The sequence below is a fragment of the Panthera tigris genome, chromosome F2, assembly GCF_018350195.1.
Source record: "Panthera tigris isolate Pti1 chromosome F2, P.tigris_Pti1_mat1.1, whole genome shotgun sequence".
Classification (NCBI taxonomy): domain Eukaryota; kingdom Metazoa; phylum Chordata; class Mammalia; order Carnivora; family Felidae; genus Panthera; species Panthera tigris.
The window spans coordinates 75219527-75242383 of NC_056676.1; the positions used below are offsets into that span (position 1 = coordinate 75219527).

Consider the following 22857-nt stretch of genomic DNA (forward strand, 5'->3'; position numbering starts at 1 on the left):
GTTCCCAAACTCTATTTCTCATTCATACTGACAACCTCACCGAACAGTAATGCAGTATTCTGGCTAATATGGAATCTTCCTGTGCTACTGACTATGTGCAAGAAAGAATTTTAAGCAAATGACTGTTCAATACAAATTGGATACTCAAAACAAAAATTTTCACAGATAAGCTATAGAATAAGGAGAATTTATAAGGTCAAAATGAAGGCTAACGTATACCTTTAGGAACCTTTTATACTTTTTCAAAGAAACCTTATGAAGCTCTTTTCTCCCCCCTGGGGAATTTGGACTTGTATAAAATTTGCATGGAGAACAAGTAGCAAAGGAACTTCCTCAAACTACTTTTAAAAAACAAAACCAACAGCTCAAACCCTGTCTTTAAATATTTTTACGTGGACAAATAGTGAACACAGCTTCATATTCTTTAAAGAATCACTTTGAAATAAGCAAGGAAAAGGTCAGAACTTTTAAGCCAGTTATAATTACATCTGGTTAGTCCCAAGACAGTTAAGTAGTTGAACAGGTTCTACGGCTAAGATTTTGATTCGTGGAACAGTTTTACTTGGCCTCATAGAAATAATGTGTATTACATTCTAAAAATACCCTTGGGACTGGTTCTGTTCCATAAAATTAAAGGAAGTTAAAAGTAATATAAAAAAGTAATCCTAATTTATGTACTCATAAAAATCCTAAATGTGAAACTGGTTTTATAATGTAATGGCAGTTTTATGAAGAATTAAAAGTTATTAACAAAACCTACCTTTCATGTAATCCAGATTTTGTTACTAGCGTATTTCTAGTGTAAAAAAAAAAAAAATCTCAGTATGCTTTAACAATGAAGAAATTATATAGTTGGTTACTATCATTTTGCGTAAGATTTTGTACCGAATAACAGTTTGACCTTTATCAAAAAGTAAAATCACTTTTTAAACAGAACTTTAAGGAAAGCTCTCATATATCACAGATTCTGCATCTTAACTGTCATTTCTTGATTACTGAAGTCGATAGGAGACATTATTGGCTCAGAACCCTACATTTCTACTACTGGGAATCAGTGAGATAAGGAAAGACACAATGAAATCAAAGTTAAATAATTGATGCCAACTGCTTAGCAAATAATTATGAGGAGATGGATCAAATCTTCAAACTGGACAGAAAATGGTCCAAGTTTAATGTCAGGTCATATTCAAATTTATCAAAGACATCCACCTCTGTATTATACTCCCTATCCATCAATTAAATAATAAATAGCAACTGTTAAAAAGGGGAAGAAATGGGGACATTTTCACATTTATCCAGATGCTGTGATGTTTCATACTTAAAAGCACATATTCATCACAATAGAATTTATATTACATTTCTAATAAATACATAGTGTTTAAAGAAATCACAGCATGTATTTTCCTGTAAGGGTGGAGGACAGCTCAGTGCAACTTAGAATGTTTCACTTTATTAAGTAAAACAAGATACACCCTCAAATCTTAAGTATAACTCATCTTTCACACAGAGTTTTTTCTAAGTGACAACACGGGGCACAGCTGGCAGTCCACATGAGCAGAGGCTCTGTTATATAGTCAGGAAGGCAGGTGATACTCACAGGCAAACACATGACCATTCAACAAAGAAAACAAAACAATGAATTAAAAAGCACAGCCTAAACCACACGACATGCTACATATTGTTTAATATCCGAGCATATAAAAGAAAAATTCTGTATTTTAGTCCCTGAGGTTCAAAGGTGAATTGATGGAGAACTCCCAAATACACCTTATTTGAAAATCACATTTTATAAAACTACCTTTAGATTAGACAATGCTTCCATAACACACTGCAAGGTTTTACCTGATTGTAAGTTATAATTGAAGCATTTGCCAAATTTCAAAGGAACACGTAGCACTCACTGAAATATAGGTTTTGTATCCAAGTACATAATAGCTCTCAGTAACAAATAATGAAAAATCACCCTATTATTTTGAATAAAATGTAATTGGACAAACAGCACTCATCTTTTCAACAGGTTCCATGCTTTAATTTCACATTTTTATTTAATTGTGAATTTCTCATGACAGGTAGATATAGTCCATAGGAAAAGCATCCAATGTGGATTCTAACTCAGGATTTAGGCAAAGACGAGGGTTTACAGACACCGGCCAAGCTGCTAGAGAATAATGTGTACTTCTTAAGCAATTTTGGTTTTGGGGTGGTTGTTTGTTTTTTTTAACTTACCAAGAAATGAAAACTTCCTGGAATTGAAAAACAAAGCTACAGAAAATTTTAAGTATTTTCAATAGAAGCATGAAATGTAAAAGTATCATTTAAACCAAGCAATACATACTTAGAACTAATTATTAGATATTAGCTGATCTTTAAATTATTTGAAATGTATGACACAATTATACTCTGGGGAAAATAACAGATAACAGACATATTTTTAAAGTAATAGTAACGGCTCCCACTTAATGAAGAGCTCACCGAGTACCAGGAATCGCTCTAACACTCTTCTGGTATTAACTCATTTGGTGTAACAGTCCCAGTAGGTAGGTACCGCTATAATCCCAATAAAGCAGCCTGCCGCAGGCGGGGCATGGGGAGAGTCTTAACCTCGGCGCGGTGGCACAGCTGGCCGGCGGCAGGCCTAGAAGAGGAGTTCAGGACAGTGGGCTTCAAAACTCTGTACCACTAAATTACAGTCTTGTCAAAGATGCGAACCATTTCCATTAAACCAGAAAGTTGGTGTCATCGTTGCTGCTAAAATAAAAACGAGTTATGTCTAATTAGACATAACAGCAATTACTTATCGAACACCTAAAACGTGCTACGTACTATTACGAGCACTGTAGCTAGCATTAATAACAGCTAACATCTTAGCAATTATTCAGTGCTTAATGTGACAGGCACTGTCCTAATGAACCACTTTACACCCGTCATCTAGATCGATCCTTACAACAAATGGTCCTGTGAAGTGGATGCCGTACCTATTTTGCAGATGAGAAAAGCACTGAGGTGTGAAACAGTGCCCTTCCCTCCTCCCACTCACCTAGCAAATTCACTGGTACAGCCCAGATGGCTACAAATGTCTGATGTCAAGGCCATGTTTGTTAAAGCACACTGCAACACCTACAGATCTGACCCCAACTACCACATGAGGACATTTTTTTGTCCTTTTACCTAGAGTCTTATGTCATGCTAGAGATATAACAGCACAAAATTAAAAGACATGACAGTAATTTAAATTTATAGTAATTACACTAAAAAAAAAAAAAATCAAGCCTCTCTGTACTGTTCTTGCCAAATCCGACATCAATGTTAATGGTTGATATTCCAAGTCAGCTGAAGTAAACATCCACCTCCCAGCCAATCCGTGTATTACAGCTGAGTGTAGGATGTTTACATGAACTACAACTTGGTTTATGAAACCCTTTACTGTGTTTACATTGGCCCTTTACCTGACCCTCAAATTTATATTAAAGTAAATATGATGACTTATTATATGTTTTAAAAAGACAATTTTGTAGAATCTGTTGAAAAAAGAATTGGTACAGTGATCCACATAAATGAGGCAACAGTCGGAAGGTATTTTGAGACGAAGTTTAGAATCCAAGGGACAAGGCAGAAGTGATATTCCTTACACTGAAATAATTTATGGCAATGTATGCAGACATCCTGTGAATGTTCCAGATCTAAATGTGGCTGATTTTACAGCCTCTCATCTTCCTATATCCCTCTCTTCAAAACAAGTGAACTTGCACTTATAGGAACCCATTTGATGGCCAGTACGATGCATCAATCACCCATTCTTTCTCATGAAGAAGAGTCCCATTTGGGGCAAAAGACAAAATTAATAAAACACCTCTGAGGAGTCCCAAGCTCACTGGTGGCCTTTCTCGTCCTCATTTCTCTTCCTCTCCCTTGCCTCTCTGCATCTCCCCCACGTTCACAATTCAGATACTTTCACCGCAGGAACATCTCTCCCACACTCTCGCATCTCTCCACCTTGCACTGTCCCAACTGCTGTGGAGTTGCCCACGGAAATCGCTTCTCCTCTCCCTGCATTCCTCTGATTAAACTCATATTACTGCAAACATCTCTATTAAGCATTAAAGTGGCCTTACCGATACACTTGCATTAAAGAAGAAGAAATCCTCAAATTTGGAAGTAAAATGAAATTTAAGAGCCACTGCAGGCAAACTCTAAAAATCCTTGGAATTTTACAGGCATCCGAGGATGTTTTGGAACCTCCTGAGTCTCTACCTGGCCTGGCCTCTTGTCCCCTCCGGGCTACTTTTCAACAAGTATCAAGTCTCAAGATTAAACACACACACACACACACACACACACACACACACACACACACACGCCTTTCTTCTTCCCCTCTAGGAGTATTGTTTTTCTGTTTCAACTACTCCTACTGCAACAGTATTTTTTTTTCTTCTGCTTTTCTTTGCAAATATATTCAAATAGCATTTCTTGGGCTGGGCAATTAACATGATACTTTCTCTGGGAGAAAAATGGGCCTCAGGTTTCTAACAAACCTGTTTAAAAAAATAATCAAATTTTTGGATTACTACAGATTTTTAAGTTGGGGATTTAATTTTTTTTTTTTTTTTTTTTACTCAGTCACTCAATGGGCAAATACCAAACAGGGAAAAGAATGTTAAGATGAGCCCCATGGCTCTGAAAGTATGGACCCAGAACAGCAGTGTCTGTAGCATCTGGGAATTTAGGGGGAAAATGCACATTCTCAAGCCACACCCCAGACCTCCTGCGCCAGAAGCTCTTGAAGGGCCCAGCAATCTGTGCTTTTAATAAGCACTCTAAGTAATTTTGATACACACTAATATTTGAAAACCAGTAGACTAATTGTTTCACCAAATATGTTGCAAAGTCAAAGCAGAAACAGCGGGGAACGGCAATTATTTGGAAGTCTGTAACATGCTACAGATAAGAAAAAAGCCAACGTCAAAACATGTATCATATGTCCACACATAATTAACTAAGCTAAGGAAACTGTGACAGAGACAATCTGAAACAGCATCATTTTAAAAAGTAATTAAGCTCAGACTGATATTCGAACTTAAAAAAAAAAAAAAAATTCCTGAATACATACAGCCTGAGAAGCACATTCATTCACTGAAGTTTTTGTCAGAGGGGTGAAAAGGAGCCAGATTTGGAATGTGTTCCATGCAAGGAAGAAGGCATGTTGGGAATTAAAGTCTAGCATTCACTGCTGGGCCACCCCAAGCCTCTGACTCTGTGTGGAACGAACTCAGATACAGAGACCAGTGAGGACCCATCCACTAATGTGTTGTTAACCAAGAAAATTTGTACACAAGCATATCTAATTGGAAATGAACTTGACACAATTCAGTAGTTTAGCTTGTTTGCTTAACAAAGTAATCCCTAATAAAACAGATTAAGGAAAAAAACCCTGTCATTTTCAGAATGGTGTTCCGTAACTACCAATGTTTTGCTTTTAATATTAATTTGTTCAAAAATCTTAAGTAGTAGTTTCTGAGCTAAGACCTGTCAATAAAGACCACACACTTCTCCCCAAAAAAAACTAAATTAAAAGCTAGGGAAACAAGTTGTTACAGGTTTACCGGAAAATACTGACAATTTAACATCTTAAGGCATTTGTTCTAAATAATTGCTAAAGTTGCAGGCCAATGAGCGTTTGTGGGTCTTCAAAATTAAAACACGAAGAAGTCATCTGCAAATGACTAAAAGGCTGCATGCACGTACACTGAAGCAAGGGCGTCCAGGATTAAAACTGACATGGTCTCTGATCCACCTCATTAGGGCAGAATAATATAGAACAAATGTTATGTAACGCTGATTGTACCATTAATCCTGCAGCATCACGGGATAACTCGACTAGCTGGGAAGAGTAGAACAACTCTGCCCCCCTTTTAGCTTGGATTTGGGCTATCATTTTGAAAAACCTGCCAAATGGAGCTGTGCAAATGATTAAAGCAGGCAGTTTCTATCCATCTTGCTGAATTTGAAAGCAATACCCAACTTTTTCACAGCAATTAAACAATGTCACCTGCTTTAACAAAATACTCCTGTTACCAGAAAACTCTTTCTGCCTTTGCCAGGGAGCACTTCTAGAGCTCTCAGAAATGGTCCTATCCATTTGCAGCTATCTGGAATCTAAGGCTCCCAACGCGCTAAAATGGAGAGTCATGGAATATGCAATAAACCTGCTTCATGAAGAGTTCAGTGGGGACGCCTGATGCATGCTAATTGTCAAGCTGGAAAATTATACTTACAAGTTGCCAGGCTACTTGGGTCTGAAGCAGCGAACTACCCTCCCTCCCTCCGCGCCTGACCAAATAAGTCTGGTAAACCGCCACTCTAACAAAGAAGCCTTTAAAAATAAATGCTGTAGTATGGATACATCTGTAATAGCTGCATTTTGACCCAAACTTTCATTTGCTCATCTGCATTAAAAACATAAGAAATAGCAGATAGTTCTGCAATAATATAAGATTGTTATTAGAATCCTATACATGCAAGGTGCGTTACTCGATGGCGGGAAAACAGAGTTCTATCGAGTGTGTCCCTGCCCTCAGAAAGCTTGCCACACGAACAAAAAAAGACATGCATTTAAAATGAGATTAGCAAGAACTTCATCTTTTGGTTTAATTATGGACTGAACCTAACACGGTATGATGGTCAGCAGTAATAAATAATAATAAGTAGGAAAAAATACCAATGCTTTATTGAAGAGAAAATTTTCAATACAACACCTATTTCCCAGGATCTAAAGGACAGATAAAAATAAGAAATCATATATTTAGAACTCGGAAAAAAAGCTGCTATAAAATTATACATGATCGATTAGTCACAATGAATGCCTTCTGTGAGAAAAGCCCTGTAACATTCAGCTCTGTGGGGAAACACAACACGTAGAGAGCGCACCTGCTCACACGGCATCCATCCATACTCGGGTGAGGAAAAGGCACGCGAGAACCTGGAAACACTTCTAACCACTGGTAAACGCTGTGCGCAGGCTCCGTGGTCTGCAGTCACGCATACAGTGTTCGGACAGGAGCTGTGACATCACTCAGGGTGAGGAGCGCAGGCAGTTGGTGGGAGAAGAGGGAGACCAAGTTCACGCACGTAACACCTCTTCAGTACAGAGAAACTGAAACTTCTAGGTTGTATGTCGCTGGGGGTGGTCCTGATACATCCAATCTGCAGAATTTCTAAGGGAGGAGATCAGTCTCCTGAGCTGCTGGGAAGTCAAACTCCAGCCCACCTGGAAACGCCATAAGGACCAGAAGTTCACGGATAGGGCAAAAACAAACCTAACGACCCCCAGCGAAAACAAAGTTTTCCCCTAAGTCCTCTCTGGCCCAGCAGCAGCCTGGCTCAGGCAAGCTTGGGCCTGCTCTGCTGCAGGGTGTCCGGTCATCAGGACCGCAGCCCACACTGACCTCTGTCACAACATGGGCGGCCTCCCAGACAGCGGTAAACGCAGGAATCGAAACATTTCTGGTGTTTCCCATGCATTCGCCAGCATCGCCAATTCCACTTCTTAGGTACGATGAGACCAAATGATGCCTGTGAACAGCCGGTAGCAGCAAACATCTGACTGAAAGCTTTGCTGTGTCTCACAGCTTCCAGTCGGGGATGTTTACAACAACAGGCTTTCTGAAGAGCAAATGCACAGAAGGAATAGCCACACATGTGGCCTGTCACCTTCTTTATCTAATGATTTACAGGCTCTTTAGCGCTGAATGACGTCTGTGACATTTTAGAAAATAGTAAGGTTAATGTTATCAACTAGTTAGCAAGAGAATCAGCTGCAACTCTTCCCAAACGGACTAATTAACAAAGCAGATACACATTATAAATTTAACTGGGCAAACATGCAAAATTAAATATATTACACCCAGTTCCCCTACATGAAGATCTATGTTTCTACTTAAGACACGCAAAAATGAGTGTTTCTCTCTGTAAACCTGGAGTTTCAAAATCAGTAAGAAACACAGCAGAAGGACAATCCTAATAACCAGAGTGACCATCCATCCATCCAAACCAGTCTCAATTTGTACCTGTTGCCCCGATACTGTTATGAAAAGTGACTGCCTTCATCAATGGAAGTGTCCTAATGTAGACCGCGAATACAGAGGGTTTTACTTGGCAGGACATCTACACCAAGAGTCTAATGTTCTTCCCTATCCCCATTAGATTTAGGTTAGGGATGGACAGTCCACGGAAATGAACAAAGCGAAGTAGAAAATCAGAGGAACAACCTCATGAGCTTGGCTTTGTTCATAAAGCAATACATCGAAACCATTTTGTTTTCCACACTACTTACCTGAAAGACAGAAGGAAGATAGGAAATCTGCATTCCATCAAAACCAGACTTGCTTGAGTCTAAAATAAGCATGTGTACGTACGTACATACATACACAGACACACACACACACACACACACACACACACCCTTTAGGATAAATAACTATTGAAAACACCAATATACACAAACGTGCTAATTCTCTAATATCAATTTTTGGAGTTTGGGTTTTTCTGGAGCAATGGTTACTGGTATCTACCCTGTGATAATATCTAAAGGTTGCTCTTAACAGTTTTTGTTTGTTTAAATGTTATAAATAACTCTTCTCCATTATAGAATATAGAAATAATGAGGAAAGTGCATGTGGTCTCTATGGATACAAGATGACCTTCTTTGTTTCTGAAGACAAATACTTAAAAAAAAAAAAAATCCAGTGACGATTTACAACAAAGACTATTCAAGCTGTTCTACAATTGAAAATTTGCAGATTTAAATTAGAAAAATAATTATTTCATGCCGAGGTAGGCACGGGATGCTTGACTAATGAGGATGCTGCACATTAAGTGGCCGTGAACCAGTTACTACCAACTCCCGCCTTCAATTTCCCTCTCTGTTCTCAGTTTAAGCTTTTGTTATTGTTGTTAATGCTTATTTATTTTTGAGAGCAAGCAAGTGGGGGAGAGGCGGGAGGGGTGGGGGGGGACAGGGTATCTGAAGCCGGCTCTGTGCTGACAGTAGAGACCCTGACGCGGGGCTCGAACTCACGAACCACGAGATCATGACCTAAGCTGAAGTCGGGCGCTTAACCGACTGAGCCACCCAGGCACCCCTCTCAGTTTAATCTTCTTGGAGGCTGATCACAAGAACGACACTTGTATCAGAGCTGCTCTATTTAACTCAGACACATAACACATAGACACTTTTCTTCAGGGTTAGGAGGTGACCCTGTCAAGTGCCACATACTTGTACACGACATAGTCTTGAAGGCAGCTGAAAAAGAACCGTGCGTAAGTGGGATAGAGAAGAACGCTACAAGAAAACCGAATACAAAATACCTTCTATAGACACCATCTTCAGTCATAACATATAACCTGTACTTTATAAATGTTCTTTAATTCTGTTCTTTTATTCACAACCAAACGCACGTACACTGTGGCTCAAGGTTTGCCATTTTTGACACACTGACTTCCAGCTGTCACAGTGTACTTTTCTGTAGCTGAGCTGCCCTTCTTACCACCAGCTCTGCCACTTCCACTCTTCTGTTCACAAATCTTCATAAAAACAGGCAAAGTATACACTACATACGTACAAACAAGCTATTTTAACCTCCAGAAGTTATCCATTTACATCTAATTCGAAACACTGTTTTCAAAACCAGGAAATCTACTTAATACTGTACTTGAGAAAAAGAATCCTCTTCTAAAGATAAGAGGTGTAAATGACTCTCCCACTGCCTTTCGCAAAGTCTGCTTATTACATAGTCTCCTCAGAGGGATCACGTCCGTTCAAACAAATCCTTGCACTTCAGCTGACACACTAGCTGTGTGACCTTGAGTAAGTCACTTAACTACTCAGAATCAGTTTCCTAATCTGGAAAATAAGAAAACCTTATAATGGAATTACAAGCAATTTTCAGAGTGATTGTGAAGATTAAGAAAATTACGTGAGCATAAAAGCATACTATACTGGAAAAATAAAGCATGATATTACATGATATTACTATGTTACATGATAGTAATAGTGTTTACAGGTTTGTACTCAGGCTTTTTTGGAAACCTTGCCCCTGAAAGCAAAAGTCTGCATCTGAAAGAGCTGACAACCGTGAGGGTGTTTGTCTGTGTGAACACAAGAGTTCTACAGGATTCTACTTGACACGGCATTAACTAACTTGGGGAAAAAACAAAGCAAAACTCAGGCAAGCAAACAAAGCAAACCAAACCATTGGCTTCCTCCACACCAGATAGGCTAACTGGGCTCATCTATAAGTGATGATATAACGACAATGACATCAGAAACACTATTGGGGCACCTGGGTGGCTCAGTCTGTGAAGCGTCTAACTCTTGATTTCAACTCAGGTCAGGATCTCACGGTTCAGGAGCTCGAGCTCTTCACTCAGAGCGTGGAGCCTGCCTGGGAACCTGTCTCCTCCTTTACCTGCTCCTCCCCTGCTCACTCTCTCCCTCTCCCTCTCTCAAAAATACATAAACAGTTTTTAAAAATATTAGAAACACTATTCTTTCTTACTTTTCGGTTAAGAAAATCTTATTTAAAATGTTAATTTAAACAGCACTTTAAGAATTACTGTGCAAATTAAGCCATAACCAAACTATACTTTATCTGCTCAAATGCAAAAAAAACAAAAACAAAAACAAAAACAAAAACAAAAACCCAGTTCTCTTAGTCATTCAAACAGTTGCCTTAGTTAAAATTACATTGTATTTAAAGATCCAAAAGGTCTTCTTTTTCACTGGCAAGTACTCATCAAAAATCCTTGTGATACGTGAACAGGTCTCAAAGCAATCGGAACATTCTTGTATCAAGTTCGGATCAATGTGCATCTGTGAGTTAAAAATCACTTGCAGATGAACCTATGGAGCTGGACTGCTCACCCCACAGCTAACTTGAACGTCACTGGATGGGAATGGCAGCCACGAGTGCACCAAAAGTCTCCAAAGAACGCAAAGGCAGGCTGGAGACTTGTGTGGCGAGCTGGGAGGCCCTGGCTGGCCTCTATCGTGTCCTCCTCCCATTGCTGACTACTAACACCACATTGGCCTTGACGGCTCCTCGGGCGTCAGGAACACAGATTCTCTGGCGCTCTGTGGCCCCCCACCCGCAGGGGGCAGGGGCACGCTCTGAAGTGGGCTGCTAAAGCAGATGCGCAGGGTGTGGTCCGCCTTCTAGCCTGTGCTCAGCACGGCCCCGATCATCACGCAGAGACGTCAGACTCCGTCCACTCTCAGTGGAGCCCCGGGTGGGCCAGGCTGCCCCACTTGGCCATCACAAAGGTGGAGAACACCCACCAGTAGTACTTCTCAACAAACCAGTAACCTATGAGAGGCACATCTTTGGGGAAGCCCTGGCCTCGACTATTTACGGAAAGAATAACTGCTTGAGGCACTGATTCAGGTGTGGGGCGAGAGTGGTGGATAAAGCTGGTAAGGTACCTATTCTCATAGAAATTACAATCTAGGGGCGCCTGGGGGGCTCAGTCGGTTAAGCGGCCAACTTCGGCTCAGGTCATGATCTCGCGGTCCGTGAGTTCAAGCCCCGCGTCGGGCTCTGTGCTGACAGCTCAGAGCCTGGAGCCTGTTTCAGATTCTGTGTCTCCCTCTCTCTGACCCTCCCCCGTTCATGCTCTGTCTTTCTCTGTCTCAAAAATAAATAAACGTTAAAAAAAAAATTAAAAAAAAAAAAAGAAATTACAATCTAAAGGAAGCTACAGGTCGGATGAGGTGGTGAAAGGAATTTTACAAGAACTGCTGATGATTTTTAAGACACAAAATAAGATTAGATCCCTGTGTAAAGATCAGACTGCTGGTAAAACAGATGATGATCTGAAAGGCGGGAGCAGGGAGGTGGTAAGGATAAGCAACTCATGAGGATAAGGCTGTTGCAGTAGTCAGATCATGAAGACCTGCCTCATGATGAAGAGGATGATTAAAAAAAGAAAGTACAGATATGAGAGTTACTTAAAGGTAGAAATCTTCATAGTTTCTCACAGTCTGCATAGCAGGTGTTAACAGCTTGTTGACAAATCCCGAATGTTTTTTTGTTTTTTTTTAATCTCTGGCATTTGCTTGTCACCATATAATGTTCTTTTTGTCTTAAAAGCAGAGGCAAGGATACATTCTAGGGAAAGGTACTAGTTCATTTAGGTCTTATTCTAGTTTCATAAAGGCTAGCACCTGAGTTGTTGGCTCTATCTTCTGGACTGGGGAGTTTTATAGTTGAAAAAAAGAAAAAAGGCATTAAAAATAAAAGAGGGGAAAACCAACTGTCGGCTACTTAGTGGAAGGCAGGAGTACATGAGAGACAGAACAATTAAAAATTTAAGTCCAGGCCAGTGAGATACTTGAGAAGAAAAAGTATAAGCACGAACTTATCAATTCCCTCAAAGTTTCAAAAGAAAGAAACTTGTCAAGTAGCTTGAGGAGGGGGAATAAACAGTAACAGAATTAAGATCACCTTAATTGCATTCCAAACAAACCCCATAAACAGGAATCCATACAAGCTGAAGACTGGGAAGCAGAGTTAAAGACACCCCTCTGATGTTGGGAACGGAAAAGGGTACTTATTCAAAGAGCAATCGATTCTAGGCAACCAAAATGTGTGACAAGCACTGAAGAGGTCAATCAGGATGCCATTGCGGGAAATTTGCATAATTCACGGTACGAAAAATAAAAACTTTAACAACCAAAATACTGTCATTCTCAGTTCAGAAAAAACAAGTACTTCCATGCAGCTAGAATGACAGGGGAAAACCGCTCAGCAGGCACTGGCACGCACAGTTCTCTTCCATCTTTTGAAATGACGAGCATACACGGTACACGGAGTCTCTGACTGTGACAAAATGATCACACGCATCCCTAATACCGTAATTCTGTTCGTGTCTCTACAACTCCAACCATGGAGCCGTCACCCTTTTAAATAAATAAGTAAGTAAATAAATAAATAAATAAATAATTTTTGGCATCCTCTTCCGATAGTCCGCTCTCAGGAAGAAGTACTGGACAATACTAAAGAAATGTGAGAGCTTTACGATCAGACAGAACTAGGCCAACATTTAACTCTGTGACTCTGGCAAAGTGACTTAACTTTTCTGTGGCTACTTTCCCATCTGTAAAACGAGAACTGAAAACACCTATCTTGCAGTGAGGACTGATTAAAACAACGTAACGTTCGCCAAATACAGAGCTCAGCAGCAGGCACACAGCTAATATGCAATAAATGGAAGGAGAACAGGAGGGAAGAAGGGTCTTTACCTCCTCTTTCAACTTTGTTCACACAGCTCTTCCCACGCTCAGTTCCTTAGATTTCCCTTTTACGAATCCCGCTTATCCTTCAAGGCCCGGTTCAAACGCCAAATCCCTCGTGAAAACTTGGCCAATCAAAGCAGCCACTTACACATACTACAGCCGTGCATCCGTACTGAGAACTGTCAACACGCACCCAGCGCTTACTGTGTTTGCGGCCGTGTTCTTAGGGTGTCACGTGCATGAACTTACTGACCCTCATAACAGCCCCGCCAGCGAGGTACTGGTCTCGTTCGGTTTTGTGCACGGAGTTGGGGAGACAGAAAGCAGTCGGCCCCGAGCCCCACGCAGCCTGGCCGCAGAGCCCGTTCTCACCCAGGCCACAGCCTCCACGGTCAACCGAGAAGGAGCAGTAGTCATTACCGACACCCTCAGAGAGCTGCTAGTTTTATAGTTAGTGCAGCTGGAGATGTTTTCTACACCAGCTACAGTCATTCACAATAGACAGCTTATTCATCGTTCGTAGGAAATGCCTCTATGGTTCAGCTCCTCAATCTGCACAAAATAAAGGGGGGGGGGAAGCGGTGGAACAGTTACTCACACAAGCTGATCATTTTTTAGACTGTTAAGTCCAATCTTTTCCGTTCATATGTCCAGAATTCTACCTCTCTTCCTCATAAGGCCCAGGAGACAATGGAGATGGGTCATTTTAGCCTCATGTGACCCAAGGGAGGGAGAAAGCCAGATCACCTACTGTATTAGACTGTCAAAACCGGCTGTTTTCTAATATTCTGTGAACACAGAGTACAGTCATCAGGAACTCATCATCTAATATTCTGGACAACGTATGTCGTACCTGCAGGCTTTGACTTGACACACACTCTCACACGTGCAGGGTCTGAAGGTGCATCTCGCAGGTGAAAGATACTCACGGTCTTCTTCACACGAAGGTAGGCTCAGGGGTATGGAACTGGATCTCATCAACGAACGAACGAACGAATGAATGAATCACCCCCTGCAAATAAGCACATTCTCTTGTGTGGGAGACACAAAGTTCGCGTCTTCCCTTTTTAATCAGACTTTATAATACAGAACCAAGGGCAGGAATAAAACATACCTGCCCAGGGCATATGTTTTGGTTATACAGAAGATAACAAGCTCTTGAAAGGGAAAGACTTAAAAGGAAACTACCGTCACTCCTGTAACTACCGCAGTGCTATTTCATCTACCTGTTCTCTCAATGCACGTTGGCGGCTTTATTTTAAGATTCAGAACATGTTAGAACCTCAACGACGAACTTCATATGCCAGTTTTCTTAGGAATGGCCACATTCCCAAATGAAATACAGTAAAAAGGTAAACGGGTCAAAATAAACACAAAACGGTTGTTTCTATTTCCTTTGGGAATTTTTCAAAAATTAAGAATTCATGAAATCTGCATCACTTGAACAGGGACACGACGAGACTGAGTGTTCCTATGGATTCCTGTGTGAAAGACACACTGCCATCACGGTGGCTCCTCATGTCTGTCCATCTGTCCCTGGGTACACGCTGGGGCCTCAGTGCCCTCAGGGGCAGGAGCAGAGCAGAGCTGTCCAGTCAAGTCTTCCTGGTCGGACAGGGCCTGCCTGACACGAGGCCTTCAAACTGGCTTATGTGTAGCCCACAGCTATGGCCGGAAGGCAAAAAGGACAGAAGAGGCCACACGGCTGGGGCCACATAATGTATACTTTACGAAGGGGCCAAGCACCCAACCTGCACGTACACGGACTCCCCACCTGCAGTCGTTCAGACCCGCTCACCACTCACACCCACAGCCCACTAAGCTCCTCTTACGGTGGCACGTAACACGCATGGCAACTGTTCCCATAATAAGGGAGGGCCTGTTGGATCCGTCTCGGTTGCCTCAGTTCAGGGGTAAGTGGAAAACGGTACAGGTGTCAAACAAATACGCGACAGGGAAGAAGACAGCAAGTGTAAAGCAAACCGATGTCACAGTTTTTCCCTGGTTCCACATTCTGCCTCAAGAATCTCTCATCCTGCAACTGGGGGATCATAAAAACCCGGTGCATTTTATTTCTTATGTTAACATAATGGGACCCATTTAGCCTCTCTGGATCTGAGCTGCCTCCTCTATAAAAGGAATTAAGACTAAAAAATTCTTAAGGTCCGTTCAGCTCAATAAGTCCATGATTCTGTGAAGGAATCCTATATAAAGATTTGTTAATATTTACCAAAAGTTTCCATATGGTAATTATGCCCACGGACGAAACCAAAGATGTGCCCTTTCCTGATACACTAGTCAACTGCCACTCGTACTTAAAAAGAAAAAAAATCCACAAAATACTATTTTTGAAAATATATACAAGTGCACAAGGAATCTTAGTAAACGTTAAGAGATATAAAATAGTATTTGCTTTCGATAACCCAGACTTGGCTTTCATAGAATCTGGCTGGGATTTTTATATCAGAAAAGAAATAAGTAGTTTACTCCGATGTTTCTTGGGCAACTAGGAATCCCAGTCACGCTAAAGTACACAGCTGGCTCAGCTAGGTTCATGTTTTCAAAGGTCCATGGAACATTTCCATCAAATAATCACGCTTTTTCCCTGAAAACCCTCCAGTGGCTTCCCTCTGCACTTAGAATAAGATCCAATCTCCTTACTGTGGCCCATCAGGCACTATGCAGGCTGCCCTGACTTCTCTCCTGTTCTCCAGCGGCATCTCCGGGCTCCTCTCCGCATCCCCAGTGCACCAACTCTCCCCCATTTTACAGGCCGTGCACTCGCTCGTCTCTCTGCCAGACACGTCTGCATGCAGATCATACACCTGGCTCCTTCGAATCCTTCTGGGGTCTTTACTGAAACACCACTTCCTCTAAGAGGTCTCTTTCCTACTTGGGCCTCTTGGAAGGGGGCTCCCCAGCCCAGTAATTCTGTGTCACATCTCTCTGATTTTCTTCTCAGTTCTTATCACAACCCGAAATTACGTGGTTTGCTTATTCCTTTACTTGTTTGCAGCCTGCCTCTCCTGTCATAACCTGCCAGACAGAAGCTTTCAAAGAGTAGGAGCCTCACTTATCTTTTTTCCTCCTATAATTCTAGAGCCTGGCACAGTGGCTGTAGGCTTTTTTGGAGAAATTGACAAAGTTCTTCTAAATTCATAAAGAAAACCTAATACCGTTAAACATTAAATAAATAAAGTAATACAGTAATGGGAGCTGTTCTGTTTAAAAGGACTATTCCAGGCTCTTTATACAAAGCATCCTACTTTATGATGGCTCCATGAAATAGATATTCGTCCATTTTACAGATGAGGAACTGAGGCTCAAAAAAAGTTAAATGACTTGATCAAAGAATGGCATAAAAAGGTTTCCTAAGATATGAACTTGTATCTTTTCTCCCAAACTTTGTCTTTCCTTTTTAAAAGGAGATCAGCACCTCCACTCTGCCAATTAACTAGGTTCTACATTCCAAATCCACTACATCCTTAATCTCTAAACTACGTAAGAATGGCTTAATCCTGTGTTACTAAAAAGAAACTCAAATGAGGTAAGATTCTTACAATGAAACTGCCATTTCTGTCATGTGATTCTGACAAATAAGCAAAGTGGGAGGTTAAGTAATGATAGTAGGAAGTGTCTAAAATAATTCCTATTTTTACTTATTTTTTATTTTATTTTTTTAATGTTCTTATTTATTTTTGAGACAGACAGAGCATAAGCCAGGGGGAGGGGCAGAGATAGAGGGAGACACAGAATGGGAAGCAGGCTCCAGGCTCTGAGCTGTCAGCACAGAGCCCACGGCAGGGCTCGAACTCGTGAACCGTGAGATCATGACCTGAGCCGAAGCTGGATGCTTAACCAACCGACTGAGCCACCCAGGTGCCCCTAAAATAATTCCTATTTTTAAAAGGATAGGTCTAAGGGTGCCAGGGTGGCTCAGTTGGTTAAGCATCTGACTCGATTTCGGCTCAGGCCATGAGCTCACAGACTGAGTCCCACATAGGGCTCTGTGCTGACATCACAGAGTTGGCCTGAGATTCTCTCTCCCTCCTTCTCTCTCTCTGCCCCTCCCCTACTCACTGGTGCATATGTGCACTCTCTCAAAACAAATAAACAGTTAAAAAACAATAAATAAAAGGATAGGTCTACAAAGAAGAAAGTAATCTTAACCTAGAATGAAAACACTGCCATTCAACTGTTTTAAGAATTGTGAGGGGCGCCTGGGTGGCTTGGTCGGTCGAGCGTCCGACTTCGGCTCAGGTCATGATCTCACAGTCCGTGAGTTCAAGCCCCGCGTCAGGCTCTGTGCTGACAGCTCAGAGCCTGGAGCCTGTTTCGGATTCTGTGTCTCCCTCTCTCTCTGCTCCTCCCCTGTTCATGGTCTGTCTCTCTCTGTCTCAAAAATAAATAAACGTTAAAAAAAAAAAAATTAAAAAAAAAAATTGTGAAAAGGCTAGTTAAACAAACAACTAGTGAATTAGCAACAATCAAAAACTCACCTTTAAAAATATGTATCCTCTATAACCGTATTAAAAAAATAGAACACACTTAGCCGCTGTGAAGGTTAAATTTTGTGTCAACTTGGCTAGGTTTTGTGCCCAGCTATCTGGTCAAACACTAGTCTAGATGTTGCTGTGGACGTATTTTGTGGACATGATTGACATTTTCAATCAACTGACGTTAAATAAAGGAGATTATCCTTCATAAGGTGCCTGCACCCTATTCAATCACAGTTGAAGGCCTTCAAAGCAAAAAACTGAGGTTTCCTGGGGAAGAAGGAATTCTGCCTCAAATCAGGAACAGTAATCCTGCCTGAGTTTCCAGCCTGCCAGCCTATGCTACAGACTTTGCACTCAGGACCACAACATCAACTCTTCTGCCTGAAGTTCCAGTCTGCTGGCCGGTCCTACAGATTTCAGACTTGCCAGCAATCGTGTGAGCCTATTTTTCAGTGTCTCTGTCTCTACGCGCGTGCACACACACACACAGCCCTATACCTAACATAAGACTGATTCATCCACTCCACTCTTAGATATTTACCCAAGAAAAATAAGGACATACGTCCATACGGAGACATCTATGTGGATGTTCGCTGCAATTCTATTTGTAAACCCCCAAAACTGGAAATAACCCAATGTCGATCAAGAGGTGAATGAACACCAAACTACAATATACACATACAATGGTATTCTACTTAACAATGAAAAAGGAATAAACTACTGATGCATGCTACAACACGGATAAATCTCAAAATAATCATGCAGGGGAAAGAAGCTGGACCAAAAGAGAGTATACACTTTATTCTAGGACATGCCAATGAATGCAAACAGTGGTTGCCTGGGGAGTAATGGGGGCATTACCAAGAGACTTCTGGGGATGATGGATATGTTCAGTATCTTGACAGTGATGATGGCTTATGAGGATACATATATGTCAAAGCTTATTAAACTGTACACTTTTTTATACATATGTGTGTGTGTGTATATATATATATATTTTGTTTTGTTTTGGTTTTTTTTTTGGAGAGAGAGGGGAGAGAGCAAGCAAGGGGCAGAGAGAGAGAGAGAGAGAGAGAGAGAGAGAGAGAGAGAGAGAGAGAATTCAAGCAGGCTCTGCACTGTCAGCATGGAGCCCAACGTGGGGCTCGATCTCACGAACGGGGAGATCATGACCCAAGCTGAGATCAAGAGTCAGACACTTAACCAACTGAGCCACCCAGGTGCCCCAAACTGTACACTTTCAATATGTGCAGTTTACGGTGTAACGATTATATCTCAGTAAAATTGTTTTTAAAAAGGTAGAAATTTGTTAGAAGTGCTAAGAAAAATTTTAAAAAGACTTAAAAGATAACAAAGGCCGACTTCCTTACTTGGGATCAATTGTCAACAGACAACCTAAAAGACTGCTTCACTCCCATCTGGAGTCAGCCTTTTTAAACAAGAAGAATGATCTTTAATCTGGGAAGGGTAAAAAAAGATTAAGGGGAAAAAAGGAAGAAAGAAAAAAGGAACTCAAGCCCAAAATAAAAAGGAGACAGAAAAAGAAGGAATTGCTTTAAATTCGTATTTATAGATCAAGAAAAATTGTATTCTAAGACATTAAATGTATCTGCAAGTTTGGTAACTTCTAAGGAATCATGAAGAAATACCATGAGAGTGGATGTAGAATTCATGCAAAATTCCAGAACAGATTAAAAAACTATGATTATTAATAAGGAGCTGGCTTCTGTAACATTTATTTGCTCCTGGTCCTCAACCCTTTCCAATGATTCCTTCTCGGCTTTCCTTCTGGGTTCTTGTCTCACCTGCTCCTTACATACGGGCATTTTCCAGATCTCTGTTCAACTACTATTCTCACTCCACAACGGGGCTGGTAACCTGCCAGGGGAATCATGATTCCCTTTGATAATGTGATGAAAACTACAGCCCACAATCACGCATGTTCACATGATTATTATTTCCAAGGCTTCAAGTGCTCCCCCAAACCCCGGGCACGTATTCCTCAGCTTCTCCTCGCAGAATCCCAGCTGGGCTCTGTCTCGCTAACATCCCCACGCAAAGGGCGATGTACAGACAGCTGTGAAAATGGGAAACCTGAAAGCTCGCAGACATAACTGACATGGAACCCGGGACCCCATCTCTCTGCGCATGCTGGAGAAACGGTTCAACCAGGCAAATTCTTGGGTTACTTCGTGAGTGCTGATGGATGCATTGATGAAAGAAGTTCCTGCTGACTTTCTGTAGAAGCCCATCCTCTTAAACATTTTCGTACAAAAGGTGGATTTGAATGAGGATTTAGAAAACATGCTGGTCAAATTCTGGATGAGAAGAAGCTGTGGCAGTGGTAGCTGGACCAGAGATGTAGGATTTACAACATGCTGACTGACTCAGCCTAGGGGTGAGGCAAAGGTCAGCAAAGAGCCCCAACTTCACAGACCTTTCCATATAGGTATTCTCCTTTTGCCCAACTACTGATAACCTGTGGACATCTAACGCACTCACCAAAACTGCATTCTCCTCGAGGACAAAGCCTGCACCTTATGTGTCTTCAGAGATCACCTCGAGTGACGTCAGCATCACACTGTTTGGGCTGTACTATCGTGTCACAAATGACTCCAACGTCACAGTGCCTACAACACGAGGGTTTCTCACTTACGTTAACAATGGCTGTCATGAATCAGCTTTCGCTCTGTTCCATCGCTCTGGGACCCAGTCCGAAGCCTCTCTCACTCTGGGACCGGCCCTAGCTAAGGCATACTGGTTCCATGACAGAGGGATAAGAGCCACTGCCAGAACCACAAGATGGAAACATCTGCTCACATAAGCAACATGTCACTTCTCCTAATGTTTTATTGGTCAAGGAAGGCCTAGTGCCCCAACCTGATGTCCATGTAGTAGAAAATATAATCCTCCTACGGAGAGGATCCTGGTAAAGATGGGCCACACAGCCTTTGAACAATAACGCTATCTACCGCAGTGCCTTACCAACACAAAGTGCTCAGTAATTGCCAGTAATTATTTATGTGCCAGGCCACGAATACCACAGGGCAGAGCCTGTAATCTGTCTTGCTCACTGACGCACCAGCCCCACATAGCACTGGCCCCATATTAAAGGGCATGCTAAATGCTTACTAAGTGAACAGTGATAAGATGACCATGGGATCTGGAATCAAAAAACCCGTGACGAAGTCCCCTATCTGCCAATTCCTGATTTAGTGGAAGGTCGTTTTCTCTTGATTCTCGGGTGGTGGTTATGAAGATTAAAGTCGACGTGAAAGCACCACGAAAACCGTTCTGCTGCACACAAACGTTAGCTCGTATCTCCCGCCAGTTAAATGGAATTAAATCTGATAGACAAATTCATTTAAACTGTTATAGTAATGCAAGACCCCATAGTCTGCATTTACTTTCAAAGCATCAGCTGGCAAATAAAGGAGAAAGATCAGACTTAGGGCAGCTCACATGAGAAGGAGACAGGGTTTTAGCTGACCAGAACCTCAATATGATCAAAGGGTAATGTGGCTGCCAAAAAATGTAATGCAAATTTCAGGCTGCATTAACAGAAGTACAGTATCCAGATAACAGCTTCATTGTATTCAGCCATGGTCAGACCACATCTGAAGCAGTCGGTTCAGCTCTGGCCACCATATCTGAAGAGGTATGCTGATGAACAGACTTTGTCACGAGAGCGATGTGGATGGAGAAGGGTCTGTAAACCGGGTCATGTGCGTATCTTTTGAGAATCAGGGTTTCTTCCCTTATTGTGGCAAAAAGATGGTTCAAGTAGGATTTAATAGTTGTTTTCAGACACTTGAAAGAGTTATCGTGTGTAAGAAGAGTGAGTTTCACATATATAGCCCTATGGCCAAGAACCAGTAAGTTAAAGTTAGATGGGAAATAGACGGAGATCAAGGAGTTCTCTCCCAACAATGAGAAACCTTCTAAGTCAATGAAGGGTGAAGGTCAGCATGGGGGAGGTGCTATTGGGAAGACCCAACCGGGAAAGTCATAAAACCTAACTTACTCTTGTACATAACCAAGCATTTCTGAGGCTTCTGAAATGCCCAAATAGTATTTCTCTTTTCTGATTAAATACTACTAATAATATTAATACTAATAATAACAATGAGGAACAAGAACTGAGATAATAAGTAAAACAAGAAGTTGTTTGGCCTGACAAACACAGAAAGGCATGCTGTCGAAGGGAAACGAAATTTCAAGGCTAGATAACATTAAACACAAACGGCGTCCTGGTTTGTACAGAGGAAATCGGTGTAGTCAAAATCGTATTTCTTCTAGAAGTTGTTTTTCCTAGCGTGACCTGCCTCCTGTAATTTTCAGGGAAGTGCAAAAAATATTTTAAAAGTTTCTACAATGGCACGTAAGCAAAAAATTTGCTAACATTAAACTAGTGTCCTAACTACAAGATGACACGAAGGGACCAGTCTGTACAAGCATTCAAATTTCCCACAGCACACGGTCACGCTGCACACCCCTGGCATTTAAAAACGGCCCCCTTGCTCTCGTCTTATTTTGCTCGCTCACTCTATTCAAAACCCAGCACTCTTCCAGTCTTGTTTGCAGGGTTCAATTCCCAAGTCTTCTCTTCACCCTCTGGTCTCACCAGCAGGTCATAAAACAGTACATAAACACGATGCCTGATTTATCTTGACATCATAGCTCCTCATCTGCAAATTACTCACAGCACAGTGAACACTCAAAATTGCTTGCTAAAGTCCTTCCTTTAGTGAGACGGTTTTTAAAAAGTTACCCATTATATCTTGCTACACGGAAGACAGAAAGTCAAGGACGCTCTAAGGACACATTGGATATTATTTGTTATGAGAATAACTACTCTTGGAGCATCTGTGCGGCTCAGTTGGTTTGGCGTCCAACTCTTGATTTTTGCTCAGGTCATGATCTCACGGTTGTGAAATCGAGCCCCACGCTGGACTCTGTGCTGAGCATGGGGCCTGCCTGGGATTCTCTCTCTCCCTCTCTGCCCTTCCCCTGCTCTCTCTCAAAATAAATAAACATTTTCAAAAAAAAAAAACCACCCCCCTTTATAAA

The 22857-nt window shown here is 41.5% G+C and overlaps 1 long non-coding RNA gene across 4 annotated transcripts in view; it reads right to left on the reverse strand.

Annotated features, from left to right (window-relative positions):
• Nucleotides 1-866: 866 nt before the first annotated feature.
• The window catches only part of LOC122234854, a 31750-nt gene continuing 9759 nt past the window's right edge, over nt 867-22857 (reverse strand). For 2 of the 4 annotated variants that reach the window (XR_006212788.1, XR_006212787.1), the window contains 2 exons: nt 14218-14300; nt 6703-7211 (listed from right to left, as the gene is read on the reverse strand). This is a non-coding gene — a long non-coding RNA (uncharacterized LOC122234854). Of the gene's footprint in view, nt 2749-6702; nt 7212-13627; nt 13841-14217; nt 14301-22857 lie in introns of those variants that run through there. The other 2 variants (XR_006212789.1, XR_006212790.1) reach the window with 2 other exon arrangements.